The 25,227-nt window shown below is 31.9% G+C and overlaps 1 long non-coding RNA gene across 1 annotated transcript in view; it reads left to right on the forward strand.

The window, feature by feature from the left end:
* Positions 1-11,705, forward strand: part of LOC121131822 (uncharacterized) — a 114,016-nt gene extending 102,311 nt beyond the window's left edge. Inside the window, exon 3 of the long non-coding RNA XR_011784304.1 lies at positions 10,030-11,705. This is a non-coding gene — a long non-coding RNA (uncharacterized lncRNA). The remainder of the gene's footprint in view (positions 1-10,029) is intronic.
* Positions 11,706-25,227: the final 13,522 nt, after the last annotated feature.

Consider the following 25,227-nt stretch of genomic DNA (forward strand, 5'->3'; position numbering starts at 1 on the left):
GTTGCTTTTGTGCATCGAAATGTATATAACAGAACTTGCACTTTTGCAGTTATGTAATTTATTTCCACTTGATATGGGTCGCTATATGAATAACAAACCATTTCTTATTTTTTTAACCTGTAAAAAATATTATAAAGTCCCTCTCTGCAGCAAAAAGGGACAATAATGATCCCCTCATAAAACGTATCTTTTGTTATATTCTCAGATCAGACTTTATATTCTTGATTAGGAATTGATATCGAAATGGATATGATCCGTAAAATAAAAATCGTTTGTATTTTTAAATATTATTATTTTTTTTTTTTTTTGCAAAATGAAGTATGAATTTTTTTTCTCCCATTATTATTTAACTCCTGACAATTGAACTTCATTTTCTACTACATTTCTAATTATGTTTAAAACTTGATAAACATCCGTATTTTCCCATAAAAAACGGAGAGTAACCATGAAGATTTTTTGCGGGGTTATAATTGTAAGTCCTTGTTGGACTCATAATATAATTGAAGACTTAACTCGGAGTCTCTTCCGCCTATGTCCTTGTTTATTCCTTTCTTCCTCTAAAAAATTATCCCAATTATCAGAGTTGCATTACTGATTTTCCGTTTCCTTATTTTTAAATATGCCCAAAATGATCCCAATTTGCATCACTACTCATGATTAGTGATGTTTATCTTTTTTCCTCAGTGCAAAACCCTTTAACAACCCTATATGATAATTTTTTTATTACTTGTCGATTCTTTTACTTCTTTTCTTGTTATTAAGTTTTATGACCGCTGATTGGTTAAACTTGAATTTTTGAGTCCTTGTTAAGCAATAACCGGTTTCCTATGTATTTATTGAATGAAGAAGAATCCCATAGTGGGGAATAATAGGTTTGGAAGAGGAAAGGTTGAGAGATGCTTAGAATAAATATTAAATCGTAAACTAGAGAAGAGCTTTAATTGTTAGTATAAAATGAATATAAATATTTATTTGGGAAACTATTCAAATAATTTAGGAAAAAAGTTTTACTATGGACTAAAAATGAATATAAAATTTATTAATGTAATATCTGGAACGTAATGTTTCCAGGTAAGGTATTAAAATAAATTAAAAGTCTACAAATGTATATAGCAAGGAAAAATTGTATATATAGTATTTTTATACATACGTTTGATAATCAACTTACAAGCATTTTATTAAAGTCATCATATTTTGCTTACGAAATGAAATAAAGAATGAAATTAACACTTTATAGCTTTGTCAGCTATCATTTTGCCCCCCCCCCTTTTTCAACTTTACATTTGACTTACATAGCCTTGCAATCCTTTCTCAAAGTCAATATGAATAAATACTTGTACAACATTCATTTAATTTATTATTAGTTATACGTTAATAAAGGAAATACGTCACTCAACCTCCGTACATTTTTCATTTCCCTTCCTTTATGTATAATTGCATTTACGTATGCAGTAGGTATTTGATGAGCTAATTCGAATATATTGTTACACATAATTTATTAACATCATGACGTAATCAATTGTAACATAAACAATCCGTCGTTATGGAAGGAGGGAGAGAGAGAGTTAGTTCTCTTAACGTCCTGACTTTTCTACACACCTTGTCATCAATTCACTTTTTAATTATACACTGGGTTAAAAAGTTCCAGATTGAAGAAATAAAACTCTTTCTTACTCTCTTACTGTCCGATAGAGTTGATCAGGGATTTCTTGGAGGTGTGAGGACCTCTGTTGACCTTTGACTCAAGATAACTCCAGACAAAATAATCCTCTGGGTTAAGTTCAGGGGAGCTATTAGGCCAAATATCTTTGGACGGCTCGTCGGATGACCTTTGTCTCGAAGTTAGATCCTTACAGCATAATCAATTGGATTAATGCCGGGGAAGCATGGAGGCCAAATATCCTTGCACACTCAGTCGTAGCAGTACTCCTGGATCTTGCAATCACTCAAATTCCTTAGATGCTTTGATTTACCCATAATTATTAGTCTAATTTAGTATCTCTGAAAAAAAATAATAATATCAGGGCGTATCAATGAGAACACTGAAAACTTGGAGCGTGGCATTGAACTACTAGTTTTTTTTTCTTGTTAATTTAGAAAGATTACAGAACCATACATTTAGCATTGCACCTTACTTTTCTCCGTGCTATACGGTGGGAAACATGTGCATAAAGCCTTCATTTGAACTATGATACTTAATATGTAAAAGCTATATTATTCAATCCTTGTAACTGTGGACTTATTAGTACATTCTACTTACTGGACAATGGGAGGATGAATCGGAATTATTTCTCAATAGAAATGAAGGAAGAGATTTTAATTGAAGAATAAATTAAAGTAATTTAGATTCTTTTTATGTTTGAAAAATCTCCCACCAGTATAGCTATATGTACATATATACACTGACAAAGATTTATTCTAAAGAACAATACTTTGACGAAAAAGTTTGTGCAATTTCTTTTATTTTTTAAAGTTAATTTTATATTGTAAACATGTACCTTCATAATATAAGTGCTTTTGATATTTACTTAGTAAAGTATGTATATAAAGTATAATATGATTTGATTTTTGTTCTTCTCCTTCGTTTCTTGAACAGTTGCGCCTACTAGCTACTACACAGCCGACATCACAGTTGTTTTATTCTTGTATCTGCCATATGTCTTTGCTGAGATACCTATATATGTGCACCTCATGCGTCATATTTCTTTACGCAGAAGATTCTTTTTCAAACTGTATTAAAAACTAGTGACACTGAGGACAAAATTCAGTTTATTTTTAGTAAATTATAATTAAAATCTAGGTTTAAAAAAAAAAATTAATATGCCTCTTTCTCAGCCTCAATGACGGCCTCCGCCGTCTTCCTGCACAAACCTAATAGATGTAATCTTCTGGCAATCCATTCCATACAGCCATGATAGCGGACCCCTAAGAGACTACAGACCTATGAGGCTTGTTGTAAGGAGCTCTCTCAACCTATGTCTGGATTGAATAATCCAAAGGATTAAGAGCAGGGGAGCTGGGTGGCTACATTTTCTTATACACATTCAAAAGAAGCCTTTTTCAAGAGTAGACAACCTGTTCTTATTTGTGGCCGTCGTTATGCTCTTAGTTTTGCTCCAAAGTATTAATTAATGACTTTTTTGAGCGTTATCTTCCTCACATTCATCCTCTTGGTCATATTGCAAAATCGTTCTTACTTGATTTCTAACAAGGCAGTCTTTGACACATACAAAATATGGACTTCCTTCTAACTGTTTCTTTCCGACTTTGCCTGGACTTTTTGGGGACTATTCCTTGGTTAGTTCTCGGTTGGGGGTTTTGTTGCAAGTATTTCCAGTAAAATAAAGATTTTGTCTTCCATTATGTCGTCTTTGAAGATACAGCCAATATTTAAAACTAAAAACACTTGCAAATGATTATTAGAATATAACACAAACTCACTCTCTTTTGCAAAAAAATTATATCAAAACTCGATCTGTGAGCATTTCTTTAGGAGTAAACTATTAATAGGTCTGATATGATTTCTAAAACGGAACCATCAAAGAACAGACTTAGGTAAATTTGGTAGCCTCGGAAGAGGCTGTTTTTTGGCCTCTTATACCGTTCTTAATATGATTCAAAATTTTCATTTTATTATATTTTGTAGTATGTGCTTTCTTATTAATAAATATGGAATCGAAATTTGACCTTTATTCACCTTTTGTACCGTATCATTGAAAAATTTAATCATTGTTCATATATATGTTGTTCAAGAAAAAGGAGGAACGTTATCTTTGATAAAACAGAAAAACAGGAAATAATTATTAAACACATCTTAAACCCCTTAATTTATTAATAAAGGAATTATTTTTTTTAATGATAAACCAAATACTTAAAAAAATGAATAAGGTACATTTATTTTTTTCACATATTTTGAATGGTACAAAAAACCTCAAAATGAGCAATTTCTACTAAAAAATCTATTTTTTTTTTAAAATTAAAATGGCCTGCTATAAATGGTATCATAAGCCTTAAACTTTCTCAAAGTTGCTTTTGATTATTGCCCACAGCAGGAAAGGTCTTAATGTAGGCGAAACAAAATATTAAACCGAAAGCAGGACCCCATAATATACATACATATATGTATTTGAACATAAGTAAAATCAATTACATTTAGTTCCTACATATGAAAGTCAATCAAACTCTTCCTTTAATAATTATCATCAATTTGAATACACAATAAACTAATAATATTAAATGTATTTTTACAGATATTATGATTCATGCTACATTCATAAGAATTAATGGAACCCCCATATCAAAAATATTCTATGCATTTTCTATGCATGTACCTATTTGTTTTCTGCCATCGATACTACTTTAAATTACGTGCAGAGATGGGAAAAGTGCTGAAATTTCACGTCATATTAAAAACTACGTTCAGGGGCCAAAAACGGATTGCTTGAAATCAATTAAATTTCAATTACTATTGTGGCGGTAGTAAAATAAGTGCGAGTGTTTGTGTTTCTATGACCACCTTGAACATGTGATGAGCTCACAAGATAATTCTATAAAACCCCAATAGGCACTATAGCATAAACTATTCACGAAGCTTCATCTTAATAGGTCTTTTGTTTAATGATATGAGAAATGATAAGTGTTGATTTAAAATAGGATCTTCCTTCCCCCCTCTCCTCCTCTATGGTAAAAAAAAAGTAGTATTAAAATTTCGATCTATTAAAAGTATTGTAATTAAAACTAACATATTTAAGCCTCTGAAATCTTACACTATCACCTAATTCCACTCTTAAAAATGTCTTCCTCAATCCCTCTTTTATATTATCTTTCCTCGTAGAGATTCTCAGATATTACATTACATTAAATTTCTATTTTAATTCGTTATTAGGCTCGTAGAACTATCTTCTTTAGCCTCTTATAGATTTTATACGTGACATACTTTTTAAACTGATCCTTCAATTTTGTGTCTTTGTAAATGTAGTAAGTCTGAAAGGGTAAATATGAGGCTACAGGGAATCCAGGAGAAAAGAAAGGATCGGGTTTCACTGCTAACTACACCTATGGTAAATAGAAGTTATGGTATTTATACGGGTTTTAGATAATTTTGCCGTCAACATTTTTGCAGCCGGTAGTTTTGTCTCTAGAGATTTTGCAGCATGACATTTTCGCTGCCTTTTATGCTATTATAGTATCGGTTCGAACTTTACTGTCGTATCACGATCAGATTCATTATAAATCTACAAGAAGAAAAGAAAAAAAAAGGAACATAATATCAATATAATTAAGTTATCATTTATCAACCATTTATTAATGAATTTTATAGTTAGTCCTGTTCTTCTTTGATTTTGAAAGTGTGTACATTCAGTCGATCCATCCATTTAGAAATTTTAAATACTATCCCAAAATTGAAGAGTTGTTTAAAATAACAGGGGATGGGCATTTAAAATTACAACTATGACAAATATTATAGCTTTATAAGCTTTGTAATTGTGCAAAGTTCATATAAGTTTATCATCTGAAATTATGTTTTCACTACCGTAGGTTGAGTGATTGGAGATTGTGCTCCTACAGATAGTATTAGAACTCATTGACTATTCCTTTTTTATTATTCTCTATTAATTATTTAATCATTATTTTTCTGACTATTTTAAAACATGGCTTTCAATTTTCATTAGCCTCAAGTGGCCCTTCTTTTCTGCCACACCCTATTGTTAGAATTTGGGTCTATAAATAATTGGAAATATTTTTTAATATTCTTAAATTAAATTAACCTTTTAATTAATCGGTAATCCATTCATTCTTTTGCGAAGCTGAAAATGTACACAGGATAATAAGATGCATGAAGATAATGTTTATTAAAATATTGTTAACGTTTTTTTTTTTTTTTAAATCCATATTGACTATGTACACATTGTATTGCTTTCTCTGCAACCGGGTATTAGGTTTATTTGTCTACAAAAAAGAGAACAAATTTTGCAAAGCATTGACATATAATTGTATTTATATTAAGGTGCAGCATCAAACGCCCCTATATTCTGGAATGTTCTTACCCATTCTCTCATATATGATACCGAGCGCATATATATAATAAAATAAATTCATTATTTTTCCAATAGATGGATTTAGTTATGTATCTGACGTTGCATAAGTGCCATCAGTTTACGATAGATGGTATTAGAAAGACAAATATTCTTACATAGTTTTGTGATTGTTTAGCTCAGTATTGTTTGAGTGGACGTCAAAGATGGACATTAGAAAAGAGAAACTAGTCCATACTTTACAATTTTTCTTCGAACAAGGCGAAACTGCATGCTAGGCGGCTGAATAGTGTTTATGGTCCTAATACTGTAAAGGCCTATCACGCAAAATTTTAGTTTCGTAGATTCTGTTCCAGTAATTTTGATGTCAAAGATGTACCACGCTCTGGTAGGTCAATTGTCGAAGATGTGGATACAATAATTGAAATAGTCGAGTCGGACCGTCATGAGAGGACTGTATTGATTACCGAGGAGATTTTTCCTAGTACTTAGTCGTGGATTGCATCAACTTAAAGCTATTGATTTGAATAATCTCAAACATAAACCTATTTTGCAAGAATATCAATAATGTCTACGTTTAAGGGGAAATAAGAAAGTTAATACTAAGTTTTATGTTATATCCACAACTACATACATAAAAGTGCTCAATGGTCAAGTCCTATTTTGTTAATTTTTTGCTTACATGTATAAAGTGTGGCATTTGAAAGAACCGTTAAGAACCTTCATTAGCAAAATTGAAAACCGTATGCGATTTGATGCTCTTAAATCAATGTATTTTTTTATTATTGACTGAATGTCAGGATCACAAATGAATGACTAGCCCATACCAATTATTATTCATGAAAAGAAAGCATGCCAATCAACAATCTATAAACTGTATGAACCCCAATATCATCTATATTTTTCTCCTCACTATGGTGGCTCAGAAGGTGAACCATCAGTATTACGGCCTAGATCCCCTGGTTTATTGGTAATAAATACATCTACCGAAATGATAGGAATGTCTAAAATAATTTTTGAAATGTCGATTGCGAAGGAAGAAGCTCAAATAGTTGAATTAAAAACTTGGAAATAGAACAATAGTCTTAATGGGAAATGCTGTTTCCTAGAAATCATTGAATGATATTGCACACCCAATGCAATAAGGGCGTACAACTACCTGACTTCGTCAAATTCTTCAGTTTGAGGAACATTAACTTGATTCCCTTTTACTACTTCTTCCACAACAATGAATTCAAGAACATCTTTTCTTGAACCATTTACGTCTAGAGTTACTTTCTATGTCTCTAGTTTAAGCAATAGTAAGGAACAACAAGTGTATGTTGTAGTAACCTAGTTGGATTTAAGCAGTCGTACAATGCATTTATTTTGTTACTATTTTCTTGATTGAATACTTTATTACACAAGGATAGGTGGAAATATAGATATTGCTACAAGTTTAATATTCTTTCATTATGAATGTTTATTTAATTTTCAAATAGACTTCCTTTTTTCAACGCCTATTGTTTATATTTTAATTGTAATTAATTCACGAAATAAAAAATAACTTATGTATATATAGGGTTGCCAAGAATTACATACAGTTCCATTTAAAATAAATTAAACCACTCCCAAATCATGATTTATATTAGAATATGTAATCATACTTTTTCATTGGTTATGTATTGTTTTTTCACAATATATAATTAAATGTGCTTTCCCTTGATGGGAACGACTTGATGGAGACACCAAATAATGGACAGCTTTAATTAAGTGTTAGTAAGTAAAGGTTACTCATAGTTTAATATATCAGGGAATTGCACGCACAACGACTTTTTGAATTGTTACCTCCGGAGTCCTTGATGAGCCTGGAAACTGCATTCATAGTGATAAAATCGTGTGTATAAGAATTAATCTGTTGTTTATCCAAGAAGGAGTTACAATTAAACTCCGCAACCAATTCTCAAAGTTACTCTCTTCGTCTTTAATCTGGCCACACGAATGTTCAGTCAAGTTTTGAATACAACTGAATTGAGTAGAGAAGGAAGTTTACTACTCAGGAGTTAAATAAATAATGACAACAGTTAAGTAAAAGAAAACTAATTTTTCAGATTACCAATTCCAAATAAAGAGGTGAACTAAAAAATACACACGGTTTACATTACTATGCATTGATCTCCTCCTCGACGATACTCTAAATAGATAAGTTACAAAGCCTGAAAAAAGTCATAATATGAATTTGATAATGGGATCTGACGTTGTATATGGAGTGTATCTTCCCAGCAATCTCCGGATTTCTGAGTGAATAGCCAATGGATTTTAATTATTGAGGTCTTCTCCTTTAATTTCAAGTACTAAAAAGGCTGCGTTATCTTATATCTGGGCTTCGTGAAAAGGCATAGAGTTAGGATTTTTTTAAAGACTGGCCTATTAAATATGACACACGGAGTTTGTTTATTGAAGTCGCATTCAAATTATGTCTCTCTTCACTTAGGACTGTTGTAGTTTCAATCATGGAGCCTACATTTTCTTAGATGTGAATTGTATGATGTTCAGTGACCGGAAAGAAATGATCATAGCACAAACATAAAACTCCTCTAATAATTTATTAGCGCTTAAAAATGTATTAATCTCATAAAAACTGATCCCGTCTATCAATTTATATATTTTTTTCACTAATGAATAGAAAAATGTTCAAGCTTCCTTAAGTAAAAAAAAAATCTCTCTTAATTAGAAAGGTCATTTTTTGCCCAAAACGTCGAAGCCAATTCGAAGGTTATTTTAAGTTATTAAATAAAGCTGTATATTACAACTTTTTCTTAAATTTTGCGATGCCAATATAGTCTAATACTTTTAGAACATTATTAGGGTAATTTTTTTCTAATTTCTTTAAGAAAAAATCATCAAATTTATGATTTAAAAGATGTTTATATTGATGGCGTTTTATGCGTCACAAAACTTTATATCGATCATCTGTTCCAGCAACTTAATACCTTGAAGACAAAACAGATTAGGTGACTCCCTCTTTTGTGACATCCCTCCTCTAAAGCTGCGTTTCTCAAAAAAAATCAGTCAGGGTACCTTTCAAAAGGACAAACAAGATGGAAAAAAGTCTAAAGCCTGGAAATTAAGATTAAAAATTGGACTGTATAAGTTATTTGAAAATGTTCTTTTTATTCAGACGAGACTTTATTGAACAAAGCATAATACCAATCGTAAATAATAATAACATAAATCTTTAGAAAAACAGGTTTACTAAGTGCTTTACAAACTTACTAGACTAGCGATACATCAACAAAAGAACCCAACAACAAGAACTCAAGCGAAGTCCTAAAGGTAGGTCGAGACTCAATTTCACAATAAATCACGTCCAGCTCTTATGGGGCTTTAATAAAACGATCCGTGATGATGTTGCTTTGTTTTTGCTCTTTGGGAAATCAAATTTATTTTCCGGATTAAATGATAAAATAATGTGTTGCGCACTACAGTCATGCTGACCCCCGATGCCCTATTAAGATAACACGTCACTAAGTATGGGTACATGAGACAGATTTTTACAATAAACTTCATATACATATTATTTTATCTAATATTTATCTTTTAATTTGATCCTTTCAGATTCAAAACAAATTTTGAAAATATATTTTTTAATTAAAAAAAAATCCACATATGTTGGCGGCACCCCTGACACAGTTAGGGGCAACTTAGTGGACTAGGGCACCCACTTTGAGAAACGCTGCTCTAAAGTATTGAGTAAAGGAGTTAATATCATATGAATAGGGAGGCTAAAAGGTTGAGTGATATACTATGAAGTATAATGTTCCATGAAATAACCTTTGTGTAGACGTCATTTATAAAGTGGGTTTTGTTGCTTAATAGATGTATGTATTTCGACACGTTGCTTAAATCAATATGAAGCTAAATACAAAAAATCCCAGACTACGTTCTACAAAAAAATTTAATGAATTTCACAATCTTTTTTGCTATTATTTATATGATTTGATTTTTTTTTCAGAATGAAGGAATTCATTGAGGAAAACGAGAAGTCAGATCCATTGATCCATGCTCCAGATAAGAAAAACAATCCTTGGATGGAGAAAGGAAAATGTAGTCTTATGTAATCTCACAAAAATTATCAATAAATATTGGAAGAGATATAGCCCACATCACACCTCCAAATATAAAAAAAAGAACAAGTCATTTAAGACCATCATGTAAAGATCTGATCCAAAAGCTCTTCTAGTTTATAAATATTTTTCTTTATATAAGTTATAATATTATTTGAATAGGTTTTTCCGGAATAAATTTTTTTTTTTTTTTCATTCGTTTTTTGTTTTTGCACGTCCAATTATTATCATTATTATTACTTTTTTAATAAGGCCTAAACTTTTTTAAGTTACGTAATCAAGTGGTTGCTAAATGTGGTTTTATTTTTGAATCCATAAAAAAATGAAAAAATAAAATAAAAATACATATTACCTTTTATGTAATCCAATGAATTTTTGAGCTAAAGAAATCCCATTTTGTCTTCTTCATACTTTTAAAATATAATAATATATCTCAAGCAACAAATCTTATATTTTCTTAAACCATAGTCACATATGTATTAACAAAGTATATTTATTTGTCTTCGTCAATTATATTTTTTTCTCATCCCCTAATTCACAATTAATTTAATGCATAATAGGTAGTTAGAAAAACCATTATACCAACATTTAATTAGGACAATTATTTAATGTTAATTTACAGAAAATAAATATATAAAAAAACATTGAGAGATTTAAGCAAATGTAAGATTATCTAACTACAATCTAAAATGATAGAACACTCTCCAATGAACACCATTATCCCATACTTCCCAAAAATGTAAAATTCTAGATACTAAATCCTGTAATTATTTAAGAAATGTAAATTTTAAAGTAGTGGACTTTCAACTTGTAGTCATTGTCGTCTAATATAAACATTATTTATAACAAAAAAATTGTAAGAGAGATAGAGACAAATGAGCTAAAAAGAACATCTTTGAACAATGGCCATGATTTGAAAATCACTCACAAAATTGAGTCCATATATTTCTTAACAAATTATAATGTGATTTTTTTTCTTTGAGTATAAAGCTATTTGGGATTTTTGAGGATATTGTGGTAGAATGAGGTTTTTTTATTTATGAGCAATCAAGAAAAAATCCCCATGTGGAAAAAAAACAAAAAAAACAATTATCTGAAATGCATTTAAATAATAATAATTTCTTGCTTCTCTTCTTCATTAATTCACCATTTTTCTGTTGTATTTTGTTGTTCCTTGCTTGATTTGAAAAATTCACATTTCAACTTTATAGTTATAATCCATATTTTAAAATTTTACTTCTATAAACATATACTTTACTATGATTAAATTATTATTGAAAACAATGATTATCTCTAATATTACATAACCATATTATTACATAATATAATTCTTATTCTTCAAACTCTTTAATATGTTTTTGTTTCTATAAAATTTATATTCTCATTTTGATTGATTTGCAATTTTATTAAATGGAATTCATCATATTACATTAATCAATTATTTAAAAAATCTCTTTTCTATTTGTTTTCTCCTGTTTAAACTTTTATTTCAATTAAAGTTTATAAAGAATGATTCTCACTTAAAATATCTTAAGAATAAAAAGAAATGTTGATTCTAAAAAAAGTGTTTTCGTTATTTGCTTCATATTTGAATAAAATATTCACTAGCAATAGTATTTCGAATTGCTTGGAGTTACTAGGTCTTGACGCACAGACAGACATTGCTTTCATAATATATATTTGCGTTATTAATATATATAGGGCGAGGAATAACCTCTTGAAGATATGTTTTATTTTCTAAATCCAAGATACATTTATTAATAAGCATAAACTTTTGTTCGGAATAGCCACACATTTCCAAGATTACATGTTGGAGAGGAAGAGGTACATGGGCAAACGTACCATGGACAGTTTCTTCATAGATATTGGCCAATTCCTGGATGAGGGGTCGCTTCGGAGTCTCTTTGCTTGTGTATTGTATGGTACAAGCCCTGGCCTGAAGGACGATGGTACACACCCTCGTTGTTAAAAACAAGTCCTCTATAGACAAAAGAACATTGCTTTATAAGCAAACTAGTGGTGGTTGTTGTAATAATTATACGTCGGATGAAAGACAAAACTTGTTCAAATAATGCAATCATTGATAACACCCAAAGGGTTATACTCCCTTTGTCGTGAGTACACTCACGCGTAACTACTCAATACATATATAAATTCATATGTGTTCTCTCCTCAAGAATGATAATAAGAAATTGCGTAAAAACAATTAATATAATGGAATGACTGACGAGTACTTTAGTTTTTAGAGCAGTCACTAACAAAAAGAAACAAAGTAGTGCCCCCTATATGCTACTTACAAAATGCCTACGAGAGTTAATTCATTTTACATATTTTATTCGAATCTTTACATATGCCCTAAACTGCATATGGATTATGATAAACATAAGAGGGCAATAACATAAACAAACAGAAAGAGTCCTACATATTCGATACTATGTACATGTACACTCCTGCAATATTTCATTACTACGACTTCCGTTAAGTTTTTCTTAGATAAAGTATACACCATGGAGCACTATATATGTATCCCATGACTGTTGTCCATACATTCATGCATAGATACATACAGACAAACTTTATTTTTTCAATGTACAGTGCGGTCGAGCAAATTGTGTACAAGTGTAAACCTGACTGATATGAACGTTTTATGCAAGAACTGTAACGAGTAGAAGGTTGAAAATTTCAATTTTCAAATTCATTTAATAATATAATTTTTACAATTAAATTTCAAAATGAACTCCATTGACTGCAACCATGGCCTCCACAAAAGGTCTGAAGCTGGAACATACCCTGGCCACATACTCCTTCGGCATGTTAGCAATCCTTTCTCTCCACATTGCCCTAAATCCCATAGTCGAAAGGCGGAAAATCTAGAGAACAAGGAGTCCACATTGAGCAAGGCAAAGAATGTTCCATATTCATATCACTCCACTTTTGAGTTTTAGTAACCTAGTGGGCTGGTGCTGAATCTTATTGCCAAACAACCTCCCTAAGTATAGGTTTGGTCCAACCAAGGCTTTACAACCTCGTTCATGACCTTCAAATACTCCTCTGTGTTGATTTTGAGACTCTTTGGGAACCAGTACGGAGGCATTGCCTTGCCATCAGGTGCCACCACACCTAACATCATGACCTCGCCTGGTGCTTTGTCCTATTGATAGGGGGAACCTCTTTGGGACTTTTGGCCAAATAAGAATCGTTTTGTGCATTTCTGGCGTGGTCAACAGTCCAAAACTTCTCATCACTGAAGATGTGCATAACGTTAGAGTTATTCTTTATCTAGTTCAGAAGTATTTTTATTTTGGTCACTCTCATTGCCATGATGGCCTTATTAATAAGCTGCCGATGCCTTCTCTTGTAGCTTTTGAGCCCTAGGTCCCTTACTAAATCAATTATAGTCGTCTTAGACAACCTTGTGGCCTTTCCCATGTTTGCCATTGATATTTCGGGGTTCTTATGAATTCTGGCCTTGATCTCGGCCCACTTAGGCTCTGTTGCTTTCTATCGTGTCCACCATTACCTTTTTCCACTGGAGGCCATTTTCAGACTTGACCATAGCCTAGACTATATAAATAAAAGTCCTAGAACACTTGTTCCATGATTTTTGAGATCGACAAATTGGCTTCTAGATGGTCTGCAACTCTATCCCTCGATATATCTAGACTTAATCTAGATATCAAAAAAATTATATAAACAAAATCAAGGTTCTAAAAGTTGAAATTAAGGATGACCAAACTTGTTTTTGTAAAATAATAAAAATATGGCTCAAGAACTCTAAACTTGATTTCTCTGACTATTTGAATTTAAATGGAGCTGGTGGTCATGTCCATTGGCCATTCAAAGCAACAAAGCATTCCATATAAGCTTCAGAATAATATTCTAAAAGCTACTTTCATTTAAATGTTGAACTTGTAATTCTTATGCTTCTCCCACAAGACGCACATATATGTCAAGTATCAAGTATACATTTGTACACAATTTGCTCGACCGTACATTATGTGTTTGAGCAACAAATTAAAATAAAAGAAAATTAAATGCTCTATGGATTCATACATGACTGTGATTGACCTATTATGGGCTTCGATGATTAGGATTATTTATTATAAAAAAATATCAATAAATACAAATTAAGAAATTGATTTATCGTACATGTGTATAAATTACAGCAAACTGTATAACTAGGCACTACAAGAAATCCCTGAAAATTTTAATATGTTCTTGAAATTACTATTTCATTCAGGAACTTGTCAAAATTATGTTAAACACATTGCTAAGCATGGTTTAGGAAGATTGTGAAATAATAAAGGAAGAGTAATACACCTTATTTGAAACATTATAGATTTGTTGGGATTTGTAAAATATACTAACCATACGAGAAGTGTATATGTAATTATGAGAGACTTTTGCTGCTCCCTGAAATCGACAAATAACTTTTCACCCTAGTCATCATAAAGCTATACATACCTATGAATAATGTGATTCCTTTTTTTTTTTTTTTTGTCTCTCTGGCTCAGAAAGTAAGTCAATATAACCTTTGATTCAATGTACATATTAAACTTGACTCAGAAACGGATCTCACTGAGTTGCGGAAGCGTTTTAAAACCGAAGTGCACTGTGAAAAGGGCTAATTAAAAAAATTGACCTAAAGACTAAACCAAAAACGATACGGGCATAGTATCATAGGGATTCATAGGGCACCTTTTTAGTTTTCCCATTGCTCCACCAAAAATCCAACTAATATAGTAACGAAACTGAGCATTGGAAGTGCTCAAAGTTCAATAGACTTGGAAATACTATATCTGCACTTATGTAACTCCCAATACAGAAATTTGAATGATTTTAGCCTATAATACTATAGATTTATATTCAAAAAATAAATATAAATATCCTCTTAATATTCCTTTTTTTAAATACGATAAACATGCATATAATACTGAAGTATATCTGTCATTAACACTGCAAGACAAAATTATAAATAGAGGAAAGCGTTCTCATACTGTATTATAATTATCATTTTATATTTTTCTTTTATTCAATACAATTTGGTGTTTCGTCCGTAACTACTGTTTTGATGTTATCATCGTATATTGATCTTGATTGGCATCTAAAGACCAGGCTTTCCTAGAATAATATTTTTCATATAAAAAATTACTGAACATAATATTATAAAATAATCCACAGTTCATAATTACCTTTCAAAATGGCACAAACTACACACTGCAACTTTGAAGTAGAATTAAAGAAAAAGTTGTTGCTAGAGCATAGAAGATCTGAAAGAAGTAGTTCAAATAATATCTAAAAAGTCACATCCTCACTATTACATCTTCAATAAGTATAAAATAATTAGCTGTGGTGATGTGGAAAAGCTTATCAAGGGGAAACAAATCAACAAAAGACTACTTAATTTATTATTTTTCTATAGAAAATAACAATGTGCTATTACATTATTAAGAGAGCTTATATTGCTACTGACCATTGAGGTTAAGACAGGAGGCTGAAACACCTTGAAGGAAGTAATACTAGCATCACAAGAGATTTTGTTGAATTCTACATGCCTTACTGCCTGGTGTGCCAAGCGAAGTGTAAAACGTTCCAAGACAACTGATATTGTTGTATTGACCTGTTTGATACAGCTAACTCAATTCCCATGTTAAAGTATATATGCAGTCATCTACTTAAGGTCAGTTCAATTGGATTATGGTTGATCAATGCCAGCTAACAAAGTTTGTTATACGTATACACTTGTCTTCTTAGAAAGCTTCTAAAGTACCCTAACTGCTTCTGTATATATTCCTTTTATTTGGAGCACCAGTCCTCCTCCAGAGTAACAAGGGTTATAGAGTTCAAACAATTATGGCCTCAACTTATAAAGGGTTAAGGCAAACCAAGACATACATAAAGTCAAGGATCTGTCGAAAGAGAAAACACCGCTTTAAAGGAAACTTTCAGTCTTACTTGTGCCCGTATGGCTACTCTGAAAATTTTAAAATCATTTATCAACTGTTCTAATCGAAGGCATAGAATCCCCATAATATTTATCCAGCTTCTTTTTAGTCTCATGAACCCTTTTGCCTTCCAGAAAGTAATATTTGATCTGCACACGAAAATCTTTTTCGTCCATTTTTTGAAAATTCATCCACTTCCTCGATTCAAGGAATGCAAAATCGGAAGAATATACCGATCTGCCTGAAAGTTTGTGGATGTTCTTCCAAGATATGGCACTAACTAAACATAACTTCGACACGTGCCACCCTCTCAGACTTTGCATAGACTCTTCAAACAATCCTCGTATTGTGTATGTGCTGTCAAAACGGACAGGTGTTCCCATGTTCAATGCAAACTAAGTTCATTTTGACATGTGACATAATTTTATTATCGTATGATAATTGAATTCAGCTATATTTTAACACATTTACTTCAAAATTCATTGTTTCCTGTTTATAATTCTTGTGCATACGTCAAACACAACTTACACGTCCTGCACAACGTACCAGAAGTTTATACCGCATCTTTATAATATAGGACAGGTCTTCTTTTTTTTCAAAAAGAGATACAATGGTTTTATTTTAAAATTAATGTAGGCCCTTCCTTCTAGTGGATAAAGATTTTACATTGTGACTAAAGTAGAAGCAAGCACCAGTGTCATATGCAAGTGCTTTAAATTAAAAATAATTTGTAACAGAAGATACCCAAAGAGTCTTAATAGTTGAAATAAAAATTCATTTTATAATAAATTCATAGTGCTACACATTTATATATAAATTTTTGTTCCTATTTATTATAATTTGTATACAACGATGATGGTTTTTCTAAGCCTAAGTGAACTCGTCATTTCACAAACTAACTAAAATATTCAATGCTTGGCATCAAAGTGTGCCTGTAACATATACGTAAGTAGTAATTGAGGAAGTTGTTGATTCATAAGAGGAGCTGTACATAAAACTTCAAAATAATCTTATAAGGAATTATAACTTATAAGTAAAGTTATGTATTTAAGAAGGAAGGGATGTTCAAATATGGAAATCAAATTAGGAAGGGGATGAATCCTTTTTACAAAAAGATTATTATGTACACGCTGTGTACATAATAGTGATGTATTGCATACAGTTCGAAAATATCCCTACAAATATTTCAATGCTTAACGCTTGATTATAGTTAGCAAAAGTATGCAAGCTTCATAAAATGGCAGTTAACTCATATCATATAGGTAGTGTTAAAAACTGAGCAAAAAACTATTAGAATCGTGTAGTTACTTTCAGAAATTAAATACAGGTTTATTCATAAGATATTATTTTACGCAATAATTAATCAGACAAAATTCTATTCAGGAAACAGTGCAAATAAAAGTTTTAGACTATATTTTTTCTCAGTTTATTTTGTATAAACTATATATTGAATATAACTGACTTTGTTTGCCACTGCAAAATATTTTCGAAGAGATAACAAACAAATTCGATAAACGTGAGTTGAAAGAGTTCCAATCTGTACATATTTAATTTTCTTGAAGTTCCACCCACGTTTCTTCTATTACATTACGGAGAAATACCTAATTCTGATAGGAATGCATCTTAAATTTTGACGTGAATAACCCTTTACAAAATAATTGAGGGGCTGAGATCTGGATTCGAAGAAGGCCATATCCATTTTTCCCTAAATTGAATTCTTTCTTTCAGCCATTCCTAAGATTTTCGAGCAGTATGAAGTGGAGCTCCATCTTGCCGGAATACAATTTTCTTGTTATCTGAGGAATGTTTCTTAATCCAAGCAAAGACAACAGGTTACATTGTGGATAAATATTCCATATTTTATCACCACTAAAGACAATACAGTGTTTCTGCATACAAATTTATAACAATTTTTGTACCTCGCCATTCTTTTGGATCGTATAGCCTCTTGCCTTTCTGACTGTAACATAACTGAAAAGGTTTCATCTTCAAGTTATTTTGGACCAATTGATGCATTGATGGCTGCAAAGGTTTAATTTCTGACGCCATTTTGGACATCCATCGCTTATAGTTTCGGTACATTTAGAAATACATAAATAATTTTATGCTTTCAATAATAGGCAAAAAAATAATGTTTACAAAGCATGTAGACAAGGTTTTTGAAAAAAAATTCAGGGTATATGGCAACCTTCATAATCAATCACAGGCTTTACACGTCACCTGAAGGCCATATAGGGTTGACGACAAACTACTCTGACAAGTTGTCGCATGCAGCCAATAAGAGGGCTTCAGTGAGTCCACATTTGGGTGTGACATCCTTTTGGTTTCTCTCTCCGAAGTGCCCCATCGAGAAAAGTTCAAATCTGGTAAGGAAGGTGCTATATCTCTTTGGAACAGAATCGAACCATGCTATTTGTGCAGAAATTTTGGTACCTGGAGGACAGGCGAGGAACAGCCGTCCTGAGTCTATACATAGTTACTCTCCAGATAATTGGTCTTCAGCCATAGCAAGATGGTGTACCTAAGCACCTTATTGTTGGCCTTCTGGCCGATTTTCTGCCCAGCCTTGGAAAAAAAATGGAGGCATCTTCTTTTCATCAGAGGCCACAACGCCAAGAACTATTGTTTGGGCCGGATATTTAGTGTGGTAATGCTCGTGGACTTTTTCTTTTGTTTCTGCAAGCCAGCGGTCGTTCCAACGGTTGTGGCATTGAACAACTTTGAAAATCTTCTTGTCCTAGAAAATTTTCACAATTGACTCATTTGCCTTGATCCATGTGAGGATTTTCTTCCACATCTTGAACCTTTCGGCTTTCATGCCCTCTTTCCCAAGGTGCGAGGAGTCTTTGTGAAAGAAACTAATACCAAGTTGTGCGTAACAGCTCTCCTGATGGTCCTAGGGGGCAAAGGGAAGTCGTTGGCGAGTTCATTCATCGACTTAGTGTGACCTTCCTTTATATTCTTCTACAAGTTTAACAAGAACTTGGTATCCCTCTTTAAATTATGCAATCCACTTCCTGACATCCTGGAGAGGTCTTCTCCATTTTTTTTTTTTCATCTTCGGCAACCTAAAAACCAGGCTCCTAAAATACTTAACAATATCTATTTTCTTCATCACATCAACTCCAGCATCTAGGAGTCTTCCTTTGCTTGTTTCTCGCTCATGATGATGAAATGACTAAATGATTAGTGAAGTTTGTTCATGCAAAAAGGACGGCGGAAACATAGTAATGAAAAATAAACATTAATTAACAGTCCACGTTTTTTTTCCAACAATAATGTTTTATTCATCCACATTACACCTTTACATACACATACAAATAAGTAAATATACAAATAAATGAATGAAACATTAATACAATTGGCACGTTTTGTTGTATTACTACTTTTGTCATTTTGATCAAAAATTTGAAATTTATTAGATTTTCTAAGAAATTGGTCAATTTTTCATTATTTTTTATACTTTAATAGTATTTTCTCCGATTCAGTAAAATACATAATTTTTTTTTGAATCTGGAAGCATGTTCCGACAAACTTTATTTTATACTACCAGGACAATCGTTATTACTTACCCATTTTCATTTTTAACATAAAAAGTATTGAAGTGCATGGCAGGATCCTGGTTGAATTAGGAAACAAGTTTATTAACTATTTATGAAACCCAAAGAACATGTTTTAGGGAATTTATCCGCCTTATAATTTCTGGTGAGGAGCTACAGGCGGTGGTAGAAGCTGCTGAAGACACTCTGGATGTAATCGACGCTCATGGAGGCCCAGGCCTTGTTGATAGAGGTCTTCAGAGCGCAGGTGATGTTATGTTGTCCCCTGTAGTCCCTGGAATCCACGTGCGCCTAGCTGGAATAGTCTAGGGGATTAAGGTCTTGGCTTTTAGGCGGCCAGAAGCCCTTTGACCAGGAGTTCATGTTGGTTTGGATCCACTCTTGGGTTTTCTTTGTGGTGTGGGCAGGTATTCCATCTTGTTGGAATATCCAAGGAGAATAGAAAACGATGGATTTGATCCATGAGAGAACTTTGGTGTCTGGAATTTTGATATACTCATTAGCTTGTATCCTAAAGGGAACCACACAGGACTCATGGCCTTCCTGTTGTACAACTAGGCCTAACTACATCACAACATTGGTGGTGCAGACATATTACCGCTCCCTACTACATCCCCATATGTCACAACACGATCATTCTGCCTGTTAAAGACAGGCTCAACAGCAAAGGGAATTCTCATCAGAAAAGATCACAATGACTCCACAGGTTCCCTTGAGGTGGTTCAGGACCTTTTTTTGGCCCTACATAAGGACCTTTAGCTGATGGGGATCTGGTCATGTCAGAAATTGAGGAGTTCGAATATTTTTCAAGGTCGACTTCAGATGTTTGAAGGACACGGAGGGTTTCCTACCTGCTTCTAAAGAGTGTTTAAGGTCCTCCCCAACCTTCAACAGCATAGATACATTCTAAATAATTTTCCCCGAGGCCCAATCTGCTCCCAGGTGGCCTTTATGGGAAAATCCTGCCCAAAGGAGAGATGCGATCTTAATTCTTCCTTTTTTTTTTAGCATACTGGATCTTTTAATAATGATAATTTAGTTTAAGCTATATTCAGAGTCCCAACTACAAAAAAAAAAAACTCACGCTAAAAAAATGCATAAGATTTATAACTCTAAGCATTATATTAATAATATAATTATTTTTTGAAATATTTATATGATTTTGTAAAGTAAAAACAAAGTATTTACAATGGAGGATTTTTTTATTCAGTTGACTAGCCGCGTTATAGAACGATTGTTCACAAATGAAAAGTTAATATGTAATAATCTTAAGAAGATTTTATAACTCCACTGAAAAGAAGAGGCTTTTCTTCTATTTAGTATTTCATACCAGCTCCCTAAGAAATTTTTTCATTCTTTGTTTGACTAAAAAAATGTGTATTAAAAAACAAATACCCGTTATTAAAATATGATTATTACGCTACTTCAAATGTTTTTCGCATTGCTTTAGTTTTAAGATTTTTAGTTTAAGCTAATGAAACATTTTTTATGAATAATGCGTGGAATATCCTCATTCTCAATTAATGAATGCAAATAACAAAAGATCGCCGAGAGCATGTAGTAGGAATTGTAGCTTGTTTCCTGTAAAATTCGATGAGTCAATTAATAAATTATCAACCGAAAAATAATTAAGAGCTACCTGGGTCAATTAATTATCTTTTTTTATTTGAATTTATACTTAATATTTTTTTCTTCGCCTACCAGCTGTAGATGAATTAGTAAGTACAAAATATCCCAAACATAGATGATTATAAATACAAAAATAACATATTAATTCTTGTGCGGCCCCGTACAGAATGTTATACGGACTCGAGCTGGGGACCAACCTTTAAATGTGTGATGATTACATATGTCTACAAAATCATGTATTTCTTTAAATATATTTTTATAAATTTTTTCGTTTTTGATCATTATAGATTTGAATTTTCAAAATGTATTGAAACTTTTTTTTTAGGTAAACTCAACTTTTGAATCCGTAATTTGAAATTTAGTAATTCGGTATACTTATTCTTTGCAAAATTGTAATTTGGTTTCAAATAAGTGTTTATATTTATTGTGAAATAATCAAACACTTTGAAAGTGTAATTTATAAGTAAGAAAATCACTTCTTTTAATTTAGTTTGGAAAAGAATATACACATAGAGCTCAGGGACGAATGGAAGAAGAAAGGGGGCATGACCTTCTTTGTGCTGGTGAGGACGCCCAACACCATGATGGAGCTGGAGTTCCTGGGCTTTAGCACATAGGGAACATTGTCGTTGGATGTGGAGAGCCAAATATGATTTTCAGTGTTTCTCTTGCGTTCAATAGTGACTATTTTCTCATCTGAGAAAAGGATGGTGTTACCTGCATTGTACGTCTTGAGTCTAGAGAGCAAAGTCTTGCAATTGACCAACCGGACCTCCTTCTGTTTCTCAGTCAAGAGATGGCGCACAGACAACTTATAGCAGCTCAACCCAAGCCCCCCCCATGCATTTTGGTTGGTACAACTAGCCACACCCTTCCTCTTGGCTAGTGTTGTCTGATACATGGTTGGATCAGCGGTTACGGTCCTTTTCAGGTCTTCAAGAAACCTAGGAGTGACTTTACGATCACTTTTTGCACCATGTGGAGATTTTCCTCCCTTTCCCTCATTTTTGAACCTGATGTAGATGTCGTAGATAGTGCTCCTAACGTATCACGTGAGCTTGATGATAGTTATTGCTCCATGGCCTGCACGATCGAGTTTGATGACAGTGGATCTTTTGGTTTACTCCATGACTCTAGGTGTTTATTTTGATTAAAAAAATCGAAGGAATATTATGTATACACAATACTACAACCTTTTAATTGAAACACTCTGATGTGAACTCAGTGCAAGGATACCAGTATTATTATGAATTGAATTTTGTCCGGATTTATATAGGCAACCCTGTATTGTAAAAGTTGAATTTGAGAAAAGTTGCATCTAGGTACAAAAAAACATAACGAAAAAAAACACATTATAGTTTAAAATTAGACCCCAAAGACAAATGCCCCTTTAGATTACAAAAGTACCCTAAAAATCTATAATATAAATAACCTTGAATAATTATTTGAAAAACAATAATAAAATTCATATATATTTATACATTTGATGTTAGTATAATTAGCCTAAATTGTGTTTTTATGGCAAGTATGATATGCACTACAAAATATTCTCGGGACGGAGTGAATCAATTGTCCCCGATTGTTTTTAGCGGTTATATTTTCGGAAGGTCTCCTTATGGGAGGCGATTATGAGTTTGTCTCTTATGGACAAATTGGTAAAGAGTGGATGAACCCAAGATACAAGAAAAAGTCGTAGTGTCTTACATAATGAGATGTGATATCCTCCGGCCTCATCACAATTCACAAATCGACTACGAGTATTTTTCTCCCCACTCTTTTGTAAAACCACCTTAGAGGTGAAAGACTTTGTCTTTATGATTGTTAACAATAATTGTAAGATATTAGTTCACATAAGTAAGTTCCTACAGCAATAAAAGAAATCTCCCAAAAAATTATCATTCACTATTATTTAAATCAATAAAGTTTTCTTATTTTGAAAATGACAAAAAAAATGAAATATTATAATAAGTTTTTTTATAAGTCGCTTAAATCAGAGACTAAAAGAAAAAGATTATAATACATAAAAAAATGTATAAATAACTTTCCTTTCTATTAAATTTTAAATCCTTTCCAAAAACATTTTTGTTACATTAAAGACTGTCTTAAGATGGATACATAGAGTTGTATACAATATCACCTACCAGTATTAACGCTAAAAAAAAGAAAGCAAAAGTGAATGTGTTAACTTTAACAATTTGAAGAATATTTTTGGAGTAAAGTAGCTTAAGTATCATGACATGTTTTTAAATAAGCTTTAAGCAACTATGAGATGTTGAGATAAGAAAATATATACAAATTCGACTCTGTATATAGGGTTAAATTTTCTCCGATTTCGATCCTCAATTATACTCTGAGTCCAACAAGGACTTATATTCATAACTCACCAAGAAATTATCAGTATTGATCATCGTCATGTATATAGCTGTAAAAAGATGATTTGTCGGTATTTATAAAAAGAAATCGAAAATAAAGGTGGTAACCCTAATTATTTGAAGAATAACGCCAATCAATAAACGCCAATCCTATTCTGTAAAGCTATACAATGTTGACCTTCATTTCAACAAGTCAATTTTACTCTCCATTAGCCATGAGATCACATACCTTATACTTAGATGTTCACAGTATTAAAGAATAATGATCACTAACTTGTTTAGACTGCAACTGCAAAAAGTCTCGGTCTTGTCAATTGTCTTATTTTTTTAAACTCTATGACACTATCCACTAGTGATTACTTTATAATTAAAAATTCTCTCTTCAAGAATGAAATAATTATAATAACAGCTTTGGAAAATATAATAAATTAGTCAAATTGTTAATTAGAACTGCTTGGCTTAGGAATAACACCTAATTTCTAATTTGACCATTGATTTTCATGGGGTACGTAAAAAAAAAAAAAATACATACACAACAATTACAAATATTGATTTGAATACCAGCCTTTGCGACTTAAATTAAAAAAAAAAAAAAACCTATATTTATCATTGTGACAATTATTGACGACGAAATACAAATTTAATTCTCATAAAAAAGCTTTATCCGGGTGAATGAAATTTTTTAGCCTGTTTGCAAAATTTTAGACTAGAAAAAATGATAGTAATGATATTTTAGTAATTCATATTAATAAACAAAGGTGAAAATCCAGTGTGGAATTGGTATGTTAAAAAAAGAGTAACCGAAAATCAACATGGTAATCCTAACAATTCGAAGAAGGTTTTGGAGGAGCGAAAGAATAATGCTCATGACGTTTCATTAATCAGCTGTGACAAGAGGGAAAGGAAAAGAGGATATAGACAATGACATTTGTTAGTTTTACTTTTATGAGCACACACAAACGTTCAAACAGGTTTTTAGTATAATTGAATATATTTAGGAAAGGCCAACTGCCAAGGAAAATAAAATTCCTTCTTCATACTACGAATTACAAATTAACGGGCGAGCTAAAAAACCACACCGGATTTAGATGTATGTTAATGAAACAAACTTGATCTATATGAATGTATGTATTTATGTATGAATTTATGTCAAGGGTACAATCATTTTTGAAGCGTCAAATGGGTCGTCATATAAAAAAAGAAAAGGAGTGGACGTAGTATTAAATAAAAGTTGACATTTATACCTGCCAGATTTCCCTCATTTTTTCATACCGATAATTAATATTTTCTTGAATAATTTTTAGCCATAATATTTAGTAATTGAATGGAACAGTGATTCATTAAGCTTTTAAAGGAAGGATTAGATGGAAAATTATGAACTAAGTAATTATCGAAGTCGTAAATTTTTTCCGAACAAATAACAGAGAATAGTTGGCATTGGAAAAACAACGATTTTGGATGTTTCATTATAAGTTGATACACAATGTACATTTTAATAACTAGAGAAAAATAGAAGTCCGTAGGAGAGTAAAGACCTGTTCTATTTATTTGCTCAATAAGTTCGACTTTAAAATTGTTGC

The sequence above is a fragment of the Lepeophtheirus salmonis genome, chromosome 1 (assembly GCF_016086655.4).
Source record: "Lepeophtheirus salmonis chromosome 1, UVic_Lsal_1.4, whole genome shotgun sequence".
Lineage (NCBI taxonomy): Eukaryota > Metazoa > Arthropoda > Copepoda > Siphonostomatoida > Caligidae > Lepeophtheirus > Lepeophtheirus salmonis.